The sequence below is a fragment of the Ixodes scapularis genome, unplaced genomic scaffold (genome assembly GCF_016920785.2).
Source record: "Ixodes scapularis isolate PalLabHiFi unplaced genomic scaffold, ASM1692078v2 PGA_scaffold4__175_contigs__length_147842914, whole genome shotgun sequence".
Taxonomy (NCBI): Eukaryota; Metazoa; Arthropoda; class Arachnida; order Ixodida; family Ixodidae; genus Ixodes; species Ixodes scapularis.
The window spans coordinates 137,820,366-137,833,128 of record NW_024609879.1 but is presented as its reverse complement, the minus strand read 5'-3'; the positions used below and the strand labels follow the sequence as shown (position 1 = coordinate 137,833,128).

At 43.3% G+C, this 12,763-nt stretch overlaps 1 pseudogene; it reads left to right on the top strand.

Annotated features, from left to right (window-relative positions):
• Positions 1-413: 413 nt before the first annotated feature.
• On the top strand, positions 414-12,340 carry LOC115310912 (annotated as a pseudogene).
• The last annotated feature ends 423 nt before the right edge of the window (positions 12,341-12,763 follow it).

Here is a 12,763-nt window from a genome sequence, read left to right as displayed (position 1 = left end):
AACGATTTAAGGCAATGGAGTATCAAGAACAGTATCTCCCATCAGGCTCTGAATGACCTTCGGCCAAGAACCATCCCTGCTTCTCTTCCGTGCCAAGCTGTGCTAAAACTCTGCTTGATACTCCAAGAAACTGCCCAGCAATAACGGAGTTGGGTGGTGGGCAATATTGTCATTTTGGACTGGCTGCTGGTTTGGTGGACACTCTACAAGCTTTGACAACTTTCCCAGAATGCCTCTACTTGCAGATAAACATTGATGGGCTCCCTTTGACCAAAAGCACACGGGACCAATTCTGGCCAATATTGTGTAGGGTTTCAAACTGCGGAAATGGCCGCCCCTTTCCGGTAGGTGTCTTTTGTGGGCAGTCGAAGCCAGAGGTTCCAAATCTGTTCATGCCGGCCTTTGTACGTGACATGGTCAGCTTGCTGGAGACTGGTATTTTCCTCAATGACAGCAGGGTGGCAGTCAGGCTCACACAAATCATTTGTGATGCCCCTGCTAAGGCCTACGTGGTTTCCATCAAAAGCCATAATGGATACTTCAGTTGCACGAAGTGTACAACTGAGGGAAAAACAGTTGGTCGGAGACAGTGCTTTCCACAGTTCGATGCGGAGCTGAGGATTGACCAGAGCTTTCGCACAGCTAGACAAAAGGACCATCACATGGCACAAACAACTTACAGGAACTGCTTATTGACATGGCTAAAGATGTGCCACTGGAGTACATGCATCTGGTGCTGCTGGGTGTTATGAAGAAATTGATTGTCCTCTGGTTCAGGGGCTCCAAAAAGTACAGACAACACAGGCGCGTCAAAGAGGATATTACAGGAAAGCTCTGCCACCTCTGGCATTTTATTTGTTCCGAACTGAGCACACGACCACGGAGTCTCACTGAGGTGAACCGATGGAAGGCTACTGAGTTTAAGCGGATCCTTCTGTACCAGGCACGTGGCGAGGATTTTGTTTCAGGCTGGCCCGCCCATGACAAAATGTTGTATGAGGGGGAGGGGGGAGAGGAGGCCCCAGCAAAATAGAAGATCGGGGGGGGGGGGGGGGGGCGGGCCCCATGGGTAACGCCCCTGGCTACGTGCCTGTTCTGTACGCTAGCCCTCTTGTGTTTGTGCCTAGCTTTCCCGTAGATATGTACGAGAATTTCATGTCTCTCCATGTTGCCTTGACAATCTTGTCATCACCCAGATTGTGTCGGGATTTCCTTGATTATGCAGAGCAGCTTCTACTACACTTTGTTAGGACGTCCATATTTCTTTATGGAGAAGAAAGAGCTTCTCACAATGTCCATGGACTAATTGACCTTGCTGCGGATGTGCGGGCCCATGGTTCAATGAATGGGTGGAGTGCCTTCCCATTTGAGAATTATATGCAGAAGCTTAAGAAGCAAAAGCGAAAGCCTGAAATGCCTCTCCAGCAGTTGTACAAGCGTATAATGGAGGCGCAGAAGGAAATGTCTCGTCAACCGAACCATGCTTCTCTTCAGAGCACGAGAGTGGTCGGCTACCTGCAGGTTGCAGAGGGCCACAGTTCAAAAAGGTTGTGGTCCTTCACAAGTTTGTGTTGAAAACTGATGCCAGGGACAGCTGCTTTGTCATGAATGACGGAAGCATAGTCCAAGCCTCTAATATCGCTTTCTTCTCTTCTGGGTCTCCTTGTGTTGTTGGAACCAGGTTTCTTGCAAGGTCTGATATCTAGATGTATCCATGAAAATCTTCTCTTCTTGGCATTTTTGAGGTTTCAAATCCTTCAGCCACAACCGCTTGGGCTTTAGAGGACATATCTTTCAAATGCCTCAAGTTTGAATATGAAAACAAGACTATTGTCTTTCCCTTGCTTCATGATAATTAGCTCGGAGCTGGTGACCATATTGGAAACTTCTGTTGGAATTAATAATACAGAGAAAGTGCAGAAATACTTGGGTTCCTACGTGGAATACATTTTTTCGTTTGGTCTTCACCATGGCCAGCTCCACCTAGCTGCAGTAAGTTTTAATATTACTAGTATTATTTTTAAATTCAGGCCACCTGCTGAAGGCTGGAAAATACCAATTTCAGATTGAGAATGCTAGTGTGCAGTGCAAATTTACTAACCATAGGAGCTGAGTAATACATAGGTCTCCATTCTTTTTCCAAACTAATCTTTGTGCTGCCTTCTCTCAGCTGTCTTCCCTGAAATAACAAATTCCTGTACTTGGTTTCACTTTTAGGAATTTTGCCGTCGTGAAATTCAGCGATGAAGATGATATCGCCGCAGTTTTTTCAAGGTCCTGGTATAAGGATGGCTATGTCACTTGGCCACCAGAGAAGAACCCGAGGAAGTTGCAACAAATATTGCAAAACGTGCACCAACCGCCAGACTTCTGGAAGCGGCTAAGGTGCACTGGTTTGGTTAGTATGGCAGTGCATTCCCATAACTTACATCTCAAAATTTATTGCACATGAATTGGTTTCAAAAGTTCAGCAGTTGAACTTTTTTCTTTATATTTATTGAATTTAATAGTTCCAAATGTGTAGTGTGTGAAATTTTGTATTGTGTTTCTTTTTTTTTTCTCGAACTTGCAGAGTCGTACGAGAAGCCTAGACGAAAACTTCCGCGAGCCGAAGAGACCTTTGATTTTGCAAAGTGACGTAGAAAGACGCCGAGAAAAGCCGATCCGATGGGAGCCAGTTGAAACTGATGAGGATGATGTACTAGCTGGCTTCTGTGCTTCAAGTAAGCTATCGTTTACAGAATATTCCCCACAGCTTATGGTTCTAGCGGTTTGATTATCATGTTACTCATAAGAAATATTTCATTAATGGCCTGGGTAGAATAGGCATGTCTCAAAATTAGTTTCTGTTTGGAAATTTCAATTTGCAATATTTGCGTCTCAAATTTTCAGTCCTTACGTGCGACACCGAAACTTCTCTCTATTCTGCCATTACTCCGCGCAAGAGAGAAAAGTGGGGAAGGGGTGACTTTGAGTCAGTGGATAAGTGTCACCCACTCTGCACTTGTTTCTTGTGCAGACTAATGACCGAATAGAGAGAACTTTCGGTTTCACTCCTAATAGCTGAAATTGTCTTCTGCAACCTGAATATTGCTAGGAAAGAATCTTCCTTGCTACGTGTCGTTTGTTTGTTAAGTTATCTGAAGTGTATGTTGGTAGAGTTAACTGCAACAGGAGGAATAGAACACACAGGACGACGAACACTTCTATTAAACATTTGTCGTCTTGCGTGTTTTACTCTTTCTGTCGTCAGTCTTCCTTCCGACCTGTCAAATTAAGTTAAGCTAAACGAAAATACTCTGTTTGCTTCTTCCTCACGCCTTTATGGGGTCTAGCCCCTTTCCTTCCCACCCCATGGCCACCTCAAAGGAGCAAAGTAACTGATGGAAGCAGCACGTCTAAGCCCTCCAAACAGACGGAACCTTTGCTTTTGAGCGCCTTTCGACACTTTGCATGGCATATGGACTCCGCGGCTGCTAGGATTTCCTTTTCCTTCTACAGGCATGTGACCTGAAAATACTGTTTTGATCTGTACTCTATATCACCCTACGATAGACTCGGACGAAAAGCTACGGGGTCGCCACGTCCAATCGCGAGCCAGTTAGAAATTACGTGTTATATTACCCTCTCGATCATACGCAAAAGGGAACAATCTGCAACGTCCATTTTTAACACGTCCGTTATTGGCCCTGACGACCCGTAGGTTTCTTTCTTAGTCCATTGAAGGAGAGATGGATTGAAGGAGAGCAACAGCCGGACTGGAGGAGTTTTGGCAGGCTCCTGCGTAGGTAAAACGATCCGAAAACTAAAGAAAGCTTGAGTTCACATGCACGTGTGTCGACTCTTTTTTTGAGATTGAAATTGGGTAGACGTTTATTGACCTTTCTGGCAAGAAAAAAAAAAGAGTTCCGGTTTAAGTGTTCTGTTTCCTGCTTTCTTTTGAGTCCTGTTCGGCTTGTATATGAACAGCTCTCCCCAAACAAGGAAGTAAAACGACTACTAATTGAGTGATTGCATATTCCCTTATTTAGCACGCCGTGGCAATTACTGCCCCAAAGCAGGACGACAGCTTTTTTTTTTTATTTTGTTCACCCTTCTATAAACATTTCCATGACATTGAAAAAAACCTAATTTAGGAATTAAACACTAGAAACTCGTAATCTCGATACAAAGCATTTGCTTTCTTTTCTTTAAGGCACGCAAGTATTGTAACTACTAGCTAACTATCATGTTTTACAAAATAAGAAGCCGTTGAACCGTTTTCTGAACTGTTCACCATTATTTTGTTTTTTGGTTCGGTTCCGGTTCAGTGGCAAGATGACGGCGCGCGTTTCAATTCGGTTCGCTTACAGTTCGGAATAAAATAACGGTCCGATTTTCAGTTCGGTTCCGGTTGGACACCCTGTTCGCTACTATGATTTTATTTTAAACATGCCTACCCTATGCAGCCTGTAAAAAATGATGTTAGTGAGTTCATTGTCTCTTGCGCACTGCTTATACCAGTAGAATTGATGTGTTTTAATGTGTGTCTAATGTCAAGCCTGTAGCCAGAAGCTTTTTTTTTTTGGTGGGGTTTGTTTTTGGGAAGTTGACCTTGGTGAGGGAGGGGTGAGAGGAGCTGCCAGCTAAACTGGAAAATTCAAAGATTCCAAGCCCCCCCCCCCCCCCGCCCCCCTCGCTAAGGCCCTGTCTGGTGTGTTTGTGCCACAATTTGAACCTAGTTGGTTGTATATCGCCTCATCTAGATAACAACTGATGCATCCTACTTTTTGCAAGTTGAGGTTGAGCCAAATAAACGCCACCATGTTCCAATTAGGCAGCACATCGCTCCACGGGACAACCAGGAAAGGCGGTAGCCATGACGAAATAAGTAATGCAAATACGACGATGCTTTTTTATTTCTCTCAAATAAATATGAGCATTAGAAAAAGCAGAAAAAGGACTTGGCGAGATAGCTGTACGCCATGCCACCCCAAAACATGGAATGTGCGCCTTGAAACAAGCATCCAACCCTTTTGTAAAGTCAAACTGGCCCTTAGAAATTTAAAGCATACTTTCATTACGCTGCTACTTCTTTTTACATTTATTTTTACTGAGGCAAAAAAAAAAAAAAAGCAAGAGACAGGAGTCAGCGCCGCGTTTGTGTAGTTCCATGCCTGGTTGCTGCATATTTGCAGTTTCGCTTTCCTGCTATTCCTGTTACTATGTATCGACTTGCTCAACTGCAAAGGTTGCCATTAGCGCATCGCGGTGGAACACTGCCTGCAATGAGGCTGTTGTGGTGCATCTGTTGCGACCTTAACTTGTATTCGGATGTAGACCTCCTGTTTATGTTGGCTTTGAGCATGTGTGTCTAGAGTAATTTCCCAAACAACAATTTTTTTCAGAGGCACACGGATACTTGCAACCACGAAAGGAACCACTTCCACCTGCGGCAGAGTCTGATGATGACTGGGACGAAGCGGGAGAAACCTCTTTTGAACCACCACCAACCCCTCCTGTGGTCATCAATGGGCCCCCTCAAGTGCAACAAGGTGAGTTACAGTTGGTCTGTCTGGTTTTCTTTCCCTTACAGTTTAGGCTTTTCTCCATGACTTCTTTTAGCACCCCTCAGCTGTAGGAATTTGTCAGATCAATTGAGTTGTATCACTACAAGGCTATTTCTTCTAGCTCTGGTCATCAGGCACATTGTACTTAATTATGTTGTTTAATCGACTTCATAATAGTTCGATTTGCAAATCCATCTGCTAATACAGTATTCAGTTACTCGAGTATAATTAATATTCGTCAAAAGGCGACCGAAAGACCTGTCCTGTTACATTCGGAATATGCGAAATGCATTTTGGTTTTCTCATTTTACTATGGGCTAGCTAATAGAGTATAAATAAATAAGTATATTTTGAATACTGCATACCCAAAAGCACGCAGCTAAAAAGGCCCTTGGTGATCGACAGACAAGAATTATTAGGGGACGAGAGTATCCAACACCGCACCATGCCTCCCAAGAAAAGTCCCCGTTTCAAATCGAAATATTGTTGCAAAGTGCATTTCAGAGTGCTAGATGAAGCATGCTTAGAAGCTTACACTATTGCAAGAAATAAATGTGTAAAGTAGTTTTCCAGTTAGGGCCCGATGGGAAAAGTTGACCACAGAATGCACACACCAGCTGCTTTTTCTTGCACAGCTATGTAAATATTTGAGCTCATGTGAAACAAGTTTGGTATTCAATTCAATATTCGGCTTTTGTTTTCTTAATACAATTATAATTGTATTATTTCTATTACCACAGCCCTAATGCGTAAGGCTTTGGAAGGGACTGTTGCTTTTAAAATTATGAGCACGAGACTTGTACAAAAAAAAAAACGGAGCGACCGAGCAGCGGAAACATTGTGTAGATTTCATGGTGCCTATTATTCTGCTCTTGTGTGCTACAGTTTCAGGGCCACATGTGAATATACACCATCTTGCCTATAATGCGGTTAATTCCTCAGGCTTCGCAGTTTATTATTGGTAACAGTTCCTAGTGTGCTGAGCATTCTTTTACTAAAGCTCTTAAGTTTTTGGCGATCTTCCAGATCATTCATCTCAGAAGACACACAAGGAAAACTGCAGAGGTGGTGTGAAAGGTGAGAGATTTAAACTAACTCATGTTTACAAACACACCGGAGCGCCCCTAGCGGACGCCACCGGCGCCGCGCAAGCGCGGTAGACATGTGGGCAAGGAGCCCGCCGTCGCCGATAAACAAACCATTGAATTGCATTGCTGTCGGCGTCGGTGGGAGTTCCCGTGCTCTTTTTCGCGCTGGAATTGTTGATTCTACGTCCTCCTAACAATGTCTGACTACTTAAGCGGCTTCAGCAAAACTAACCAGGCAAAACTTTGCATGAATAATGTGACGTGCGGCGATTCATTTCACGTGCACTCCGCAGAATGGGCGCTAAAGCCAGACCGCCACGATGAGATTCTGGTCGCTATTTTCAGTCGCGACGTCGCTCAGGCTGCAAAAGCGCGGACTGTAGCTGTGATGGTGGACGTCGATACTGAAAACCGCAAGTAGAGTCGGGAATTACAAGTCGGTGTTGGCGACTAGTTAACAATGATCAACATCTTCTGGTATCTACTGTTTACACTTAGCCTACTTAGCCCAACCAACCTTCAAAAGTGTTTTGAGGCCTGCACTTAGTTCTTATCGCAATTACCGGGTAAGGTTTGGTTTACGGGCCGCTGCTGTTTGAATGAGCTGACGACAAAAAGCAAACAAGTTTGAAAGAGCAGACGGCAATTCGAACGCATGCGCAATGGAGTGCGGGCAAGAAGCACCGCGTTTTGCGTCAACAAACCATTGGAATATCACGTTGTCGGCGTCTGCGTGAGTCTGTATTCTCTTTTTCGCGTTAGAATCGTCGATTCCACGTCCTCATAGCAATGTCTTACCACTTTAATCGCCTGAGCGAAATTTTCAAGGCTGGTTACGCCGCTAACCTTTGCGTAAATAATTTCAAGTGCGGCGATTCATTCGCATGAACGCCGCAGAATGGACGCCAAAACCATGACGAGATTCTTCTAGCTATTTTTGGTCGCGACGTCGCTCCTGCTGCAAAAGTGTAGAAGGTAGCGGCGATGATCGACGTCGATACTGGAAATCGGAAGCGGGAACAGACCAAGCGTAACAAGTTGGTGATGGCCACTGGTACCAATGATCAGAATCTTGTATCTACTTCTTACACCGAGCCAACTTAAGTCTTTTGAGGGCTGAAATTACTTCTTATTGCAATCACCGGGTCAAGGTTTGGTCTACGGGACGCTTTTGTTTGAAGGAGCAGACGACAAAAAGCAGACGAGTTTGAAAGAGCAGACGAAAGTTCGAACGATCAGGCGGCCGTGTGAATTTGAAGACGCACTGAACCCCTGGGTGGTCCGGACAACTTGGCGGTTTTCTCTCGTTCATGTTGGAACAAACAAAACAACTACATCTGGCGACCACAAAGTGTTGCCGGCACAAACCATCTTAGTTCGACAACGTCTGGTTTGACCTTTTCACGGCTACTATCCACCTTCTCGGACAAGCGGAGGGGGCAGAAACACGTGAAGACTGACCTTCAGACCTTTCCAGACTCTCTTGGTACAGCCCCTGTCGCAGCATTTTGACGAGAAGCAGGTTTATTGTTTGGTTTCTTCCAAAAGAACGCAGGAATGCATGTCTCGCACGGCGACTTCTGCCCACCACCCCAGACCGGAAGTGCGCCCGACGCGCCACCACCGCGGCGTGACGTAGGAGAGTTGAGTTCGCGTATAAACACCTTATTTTTAGTTTCTTTAATTCTAAAATAATTATGCTTAAATTAACCATGTAGCCTCGTTGGCAGACTGAAAAATGCAGCTAGCATAAGCTCAGACTCGTGTATCATATTGCCTCGTGTTGCATATATGGCTGTGCTAGCTATATTCACTATTTGAAAATCTCGCACAGGTCACAATGCCAAAAGGCGACACCCGTACGGAGAAAAGCATCAAAGTCACCATGCAGCAGACCACCAAGGTGGGTTCAGTGCTGTTCCCCATATTATTTTTCTGTTGTGCATAGTTTAGATTGAATTGTTGACGTTGGAAAACAAGTAGAATGAACAGAACCAAATGAATAAGCTATTAAAGAGTATTCACAAATTTACCATAGCAATTTTTTTTTATCTAGGTTGCAGAATAAAAACACTACCAGCACAAGGGCTTGTTTTCAACATACTGATTTGACCAGCCTAAGAATGTCCAATGAATGCTTAAAAGAAGGTAATTTAACATGTCACTTTAAGTCTGTTTCTCTAATCAAGCAGTTCTGTCTGGTACTTACAGTGCAGATAAATGTCAGATGCATAACATTAACATACTAGATCAATCTCTCTGGGTAAATAATTTTTGCTTTAATGTGCTTAAATGAGCCAAGTCTGAATTATTGAAAGCTTTCTAAATCAGCAAGTTAACCCTATTCTCAGTTGCTCTACCACTTTCCTGAAACATGTTTGTTATGACACACACATTAACAATAATATACCTTTTATATTTTGCAGGAATGCAGAAAGAACTGTTCCGTCTGCTGCACATGGTAAAAGCTAAACAAGAGGAGCAGTCTCAACAACTGGACTTGATTGTGGCGAAGTTAAGCCAGAATGCTCAGTATGTCGAAGACTCCCGTGATGGCATCATCTTGGACACATTCAACACGGTTGAGGATTTTCTGAGTTTCAACAATTTATTGGAGAGCGAAGAAATGAAGAAAAAGCTGGTAAGCTAATGCCTACCATTTCAAGTTGCATCATGATTTTTGGGGCCAGATTTTTTTAGTTGCCTGTAGGTTCAAATGTACGCCGATCTGCAACACCATCAGCTTGCTTTGATTACAACCTGTGTCCCCCAGAAGAGCTCGCACTAAAATGGCCTGAAAAATTCAGCAATGATATATGATGTTTTCACAAATATATTTTACAGGGCATATTTAGGCATTACAATTTTTAGTCTCAACTCGTACAAAGGACATAAGAAAGAAGCAACTGACCTTTTCGACAGCGCGGAGGACACTGTTGAGAACAGATAGAGGAACTGCTATGTTCATTAACATTACCCAGATATGGTGTGTCCAGTGCAGATAAGCACGAGAAACTAAAAGATCAGCAAGTGCTTAGAGTTCGGATTTCTCTCAATTTCTCTATGGGGTCTGCAATGCATCCACTTTTGTAGAGTGTGAAAGTCGACAGATGAAATGCACCTGTTTGTGTTATTGCGCACTGCAAAAGCAGATGATCGTCTGCTTAACGGAGGAGACCCAACATTTAGATTCTGGAGCAGGTACAAAGGGACTGTCGAGCACATCTTGAGACAGTGCAGCTGCTTCTAACACAGCTGTGAAAGTGGCTTTCGGGGCAGTGTGGTGTAGGCCCTGGGCAGCAGAGACAAGGACGCGTAAGAAAACAGAAGCAACAAAGTGCTGCCTGGTGGAGTGGAAGACTTAGTTGCACCGTGAAACCTCTTTCCTGTACCCAAACTAACATGAGCTACTGCAGCGGGGTGGATTCAATATAGTTTTGAAGAATCGTATGAATCGGTTTTGTGAGCTGTGGCGCTGTGATTTGTCGGGGGGGGGGGGGGGGTGCAACTGGGTGGTGTATTTTAAAAGGTACCGATTCATCTGACTGACTGAAACATGGCCGTCTTTCCATCTCTTCCCGACAGTGTGTGTCCTACCTTTGACAAAAAATCTGTTTCTTATTTATTATTTATTTTGTGTTCTGAGTAAAGACCTAAATTTTTAGTACATTGAATGCCACTTGATAGGTCAAGTTGATGACTTTGTACAGGCCATTTTAAGTAAACATTGTTCTTGGACATTCTGCACAAATGTCTGGTGAAAATGTTATGTGTTACTAGTTGCATATTCTTAAACTGAGATATCTCAAAAACAGCAGCCATGTTACAATAATGACACTGGATTCTAATCGTTTTTTTTTACTTTCTGTTGCAGAAGATGCATTGGAAAGGCTGTGACAAAAAAAGCATCTACGACGCCCTGCAAAGGGTCCTTCATAAGCTAATGTCAGATAAGGTTGCAGTTGAATTTAGCTTTCAGGGAGGCAAAGGGAAGAGGAAGTTTTGTAACGTTCGGAGCTGGACAGTTTTGCTCGGTATGTAACTTTGCTGACTTCCCCCAATAGAGGCTTGCAACCGACTGAGAGTAATTTGGTGGTGAACACTGCAAACATGTCTATACTTGTTTGGGCACCGAATTTACTAAAATTTGTCACAGTAACAGCAAAAGCTAATCAACTGGAAAATTTAACACAATCTGAACATTTACTCTTCATATAAATTTATGCAGGGACTGTGAACTAGTGAGCGTGCACATTTTCCTGCATCAACGGGTAATAATAGTTGAGGCATAGTTGACAAAAAATATTTCTTTGGGGTGATGCTACTAACCACAGCACATGTGCAAGCATGAGTGTGGTGTGATAATCTGCACAAAAAATTAATTATGATTGATATTTAACTTCTTAAGCATCCCATTTAACTGTTGAATCTCGACATGATCAGCCCATTGCCAAAATATGCCATAACAGTGTTTGGGCTTTGTTGACTAAATTTGACTTCACACTATTGAGTGGCGTACTCAAACCTCCGGGAGTTCAAAATATTAACCCCTCAAGTGCCCTGGACGAGCTGAGCTCCTCGGCCAATTTCTGGCTAAAACTGTCGTGGACGAGCTCAAATCGTCCAGTGGTTTTTTCGGTGGCCCTCAATTCCACGGACGAGCTAGGTTCGTCCGAGTAGTTTTGCGGTGCTGATCATAGATGGCAGCACTCGTTTTAGTTGGCAAATATTTTTTTCTCCTCCGCTGATTTTTGTGTAATAAACTTTTGACATTTTCCGTGTAATACTGGAGGAATAACAATTCAAGATAAAAAAAAAATTAGGGCACTTTTAGGTTACTTTTGAAAAAAAATTTTTTGTCAGTTTGGTGCCAACTACAAATTCGTTTTGCGCCCTAAATATAGCTCTAAATTGTTTTTCTTCTTTGTAAATTCGTTTTATAATATTTTTCCATCTAACCTGTTTAAAAAAAAAGTTTTTTTTCCTTTGCATGTCCTTCAAGGGGTTAAAACTAAGAAGCCTGATAATCACAACATCTTGACCTAAGGAGTCGTCGGTGGCTACTGCAGCAGGAGGCGTCGAGATAAGCTAGCTACCTGCAGCAGCACATTATTTCTTGATCCCATGCTCGCAGTAAAGCCGAGTTACTCTGACATCATAGATATTCAGGTCTTTTCGAATTTTTTGCCCAGTGGTTTTTAGACAACCCAAGTTTGCTGGATGCAGAGTGGATCTTTATAAAATACTACTTTTATTGCCTATCTTGATGGCTGCCCATGCTCCATTTCATACTTAATGCGCAACGCTGTCAAGGCTACTGGCGCAAGCGTCTGGCTTGATCTTGCGCTTTCGCGCGCCCTTGCATAAGTGCGATGCTAGATGAAGCCACACGCTTGTGCCAGTAGCGTTGCATTGAAGTATGAAACGGAGTATAAGAATTAATGATTGGAATCCGGCCAATGTTAAGTTGCTTTGAATCCTGGAAAAATACACTGTGCATTTGGTTACTTATTGTTGTTTCAGAAAACAGCTTGCTTCCGTGCACCACTTCAGCTTTAGAACACACTTGCATTCTTTATCGTTCCAGAATATCTGCTCGCCAATAAGGGCCTTGGGGTAATTGAATATAAGGTGGAGAAGGCACTGAAGTCATGGCTGGCTCACGCGAAGGAACGGATGGAGAAGCGACAGCCAGAAAAGTAGGAGTGGGATTGCTAATACGACCGCAAGGTTCTAGTCGTTTTTAAATACCGGGCGCCTTAAAAGAAAGGTTAACTCTAAAACGGCCTGTAAAAATCAACGATTTGATGTATCGAGAGAAATTTTCTAAAATATGTTGTTTACTGGTCAAATTATTTAATTGTATTTGAAGTTTTAATTCTGACTTGAAGGAAATTAAAATAAAAAAAAAAACATTACTTTTTCAAAAACTTGGTGGCGGTTGTTGGTAACAGCTCCAACAACGGCATTGTTTGCTTGCCTTTTGCAGGGAAGGCACCACCAGTCCGACAAGCGCCACGCACGTGTTTCTACCTTAGTGTTCCTGCGGGAGATACCTATCAGAATTAAGTTCTTGGTGTGCCTGTCTAACCAAATTGAAAACTCATGCCAAGAACTTAATTCTGG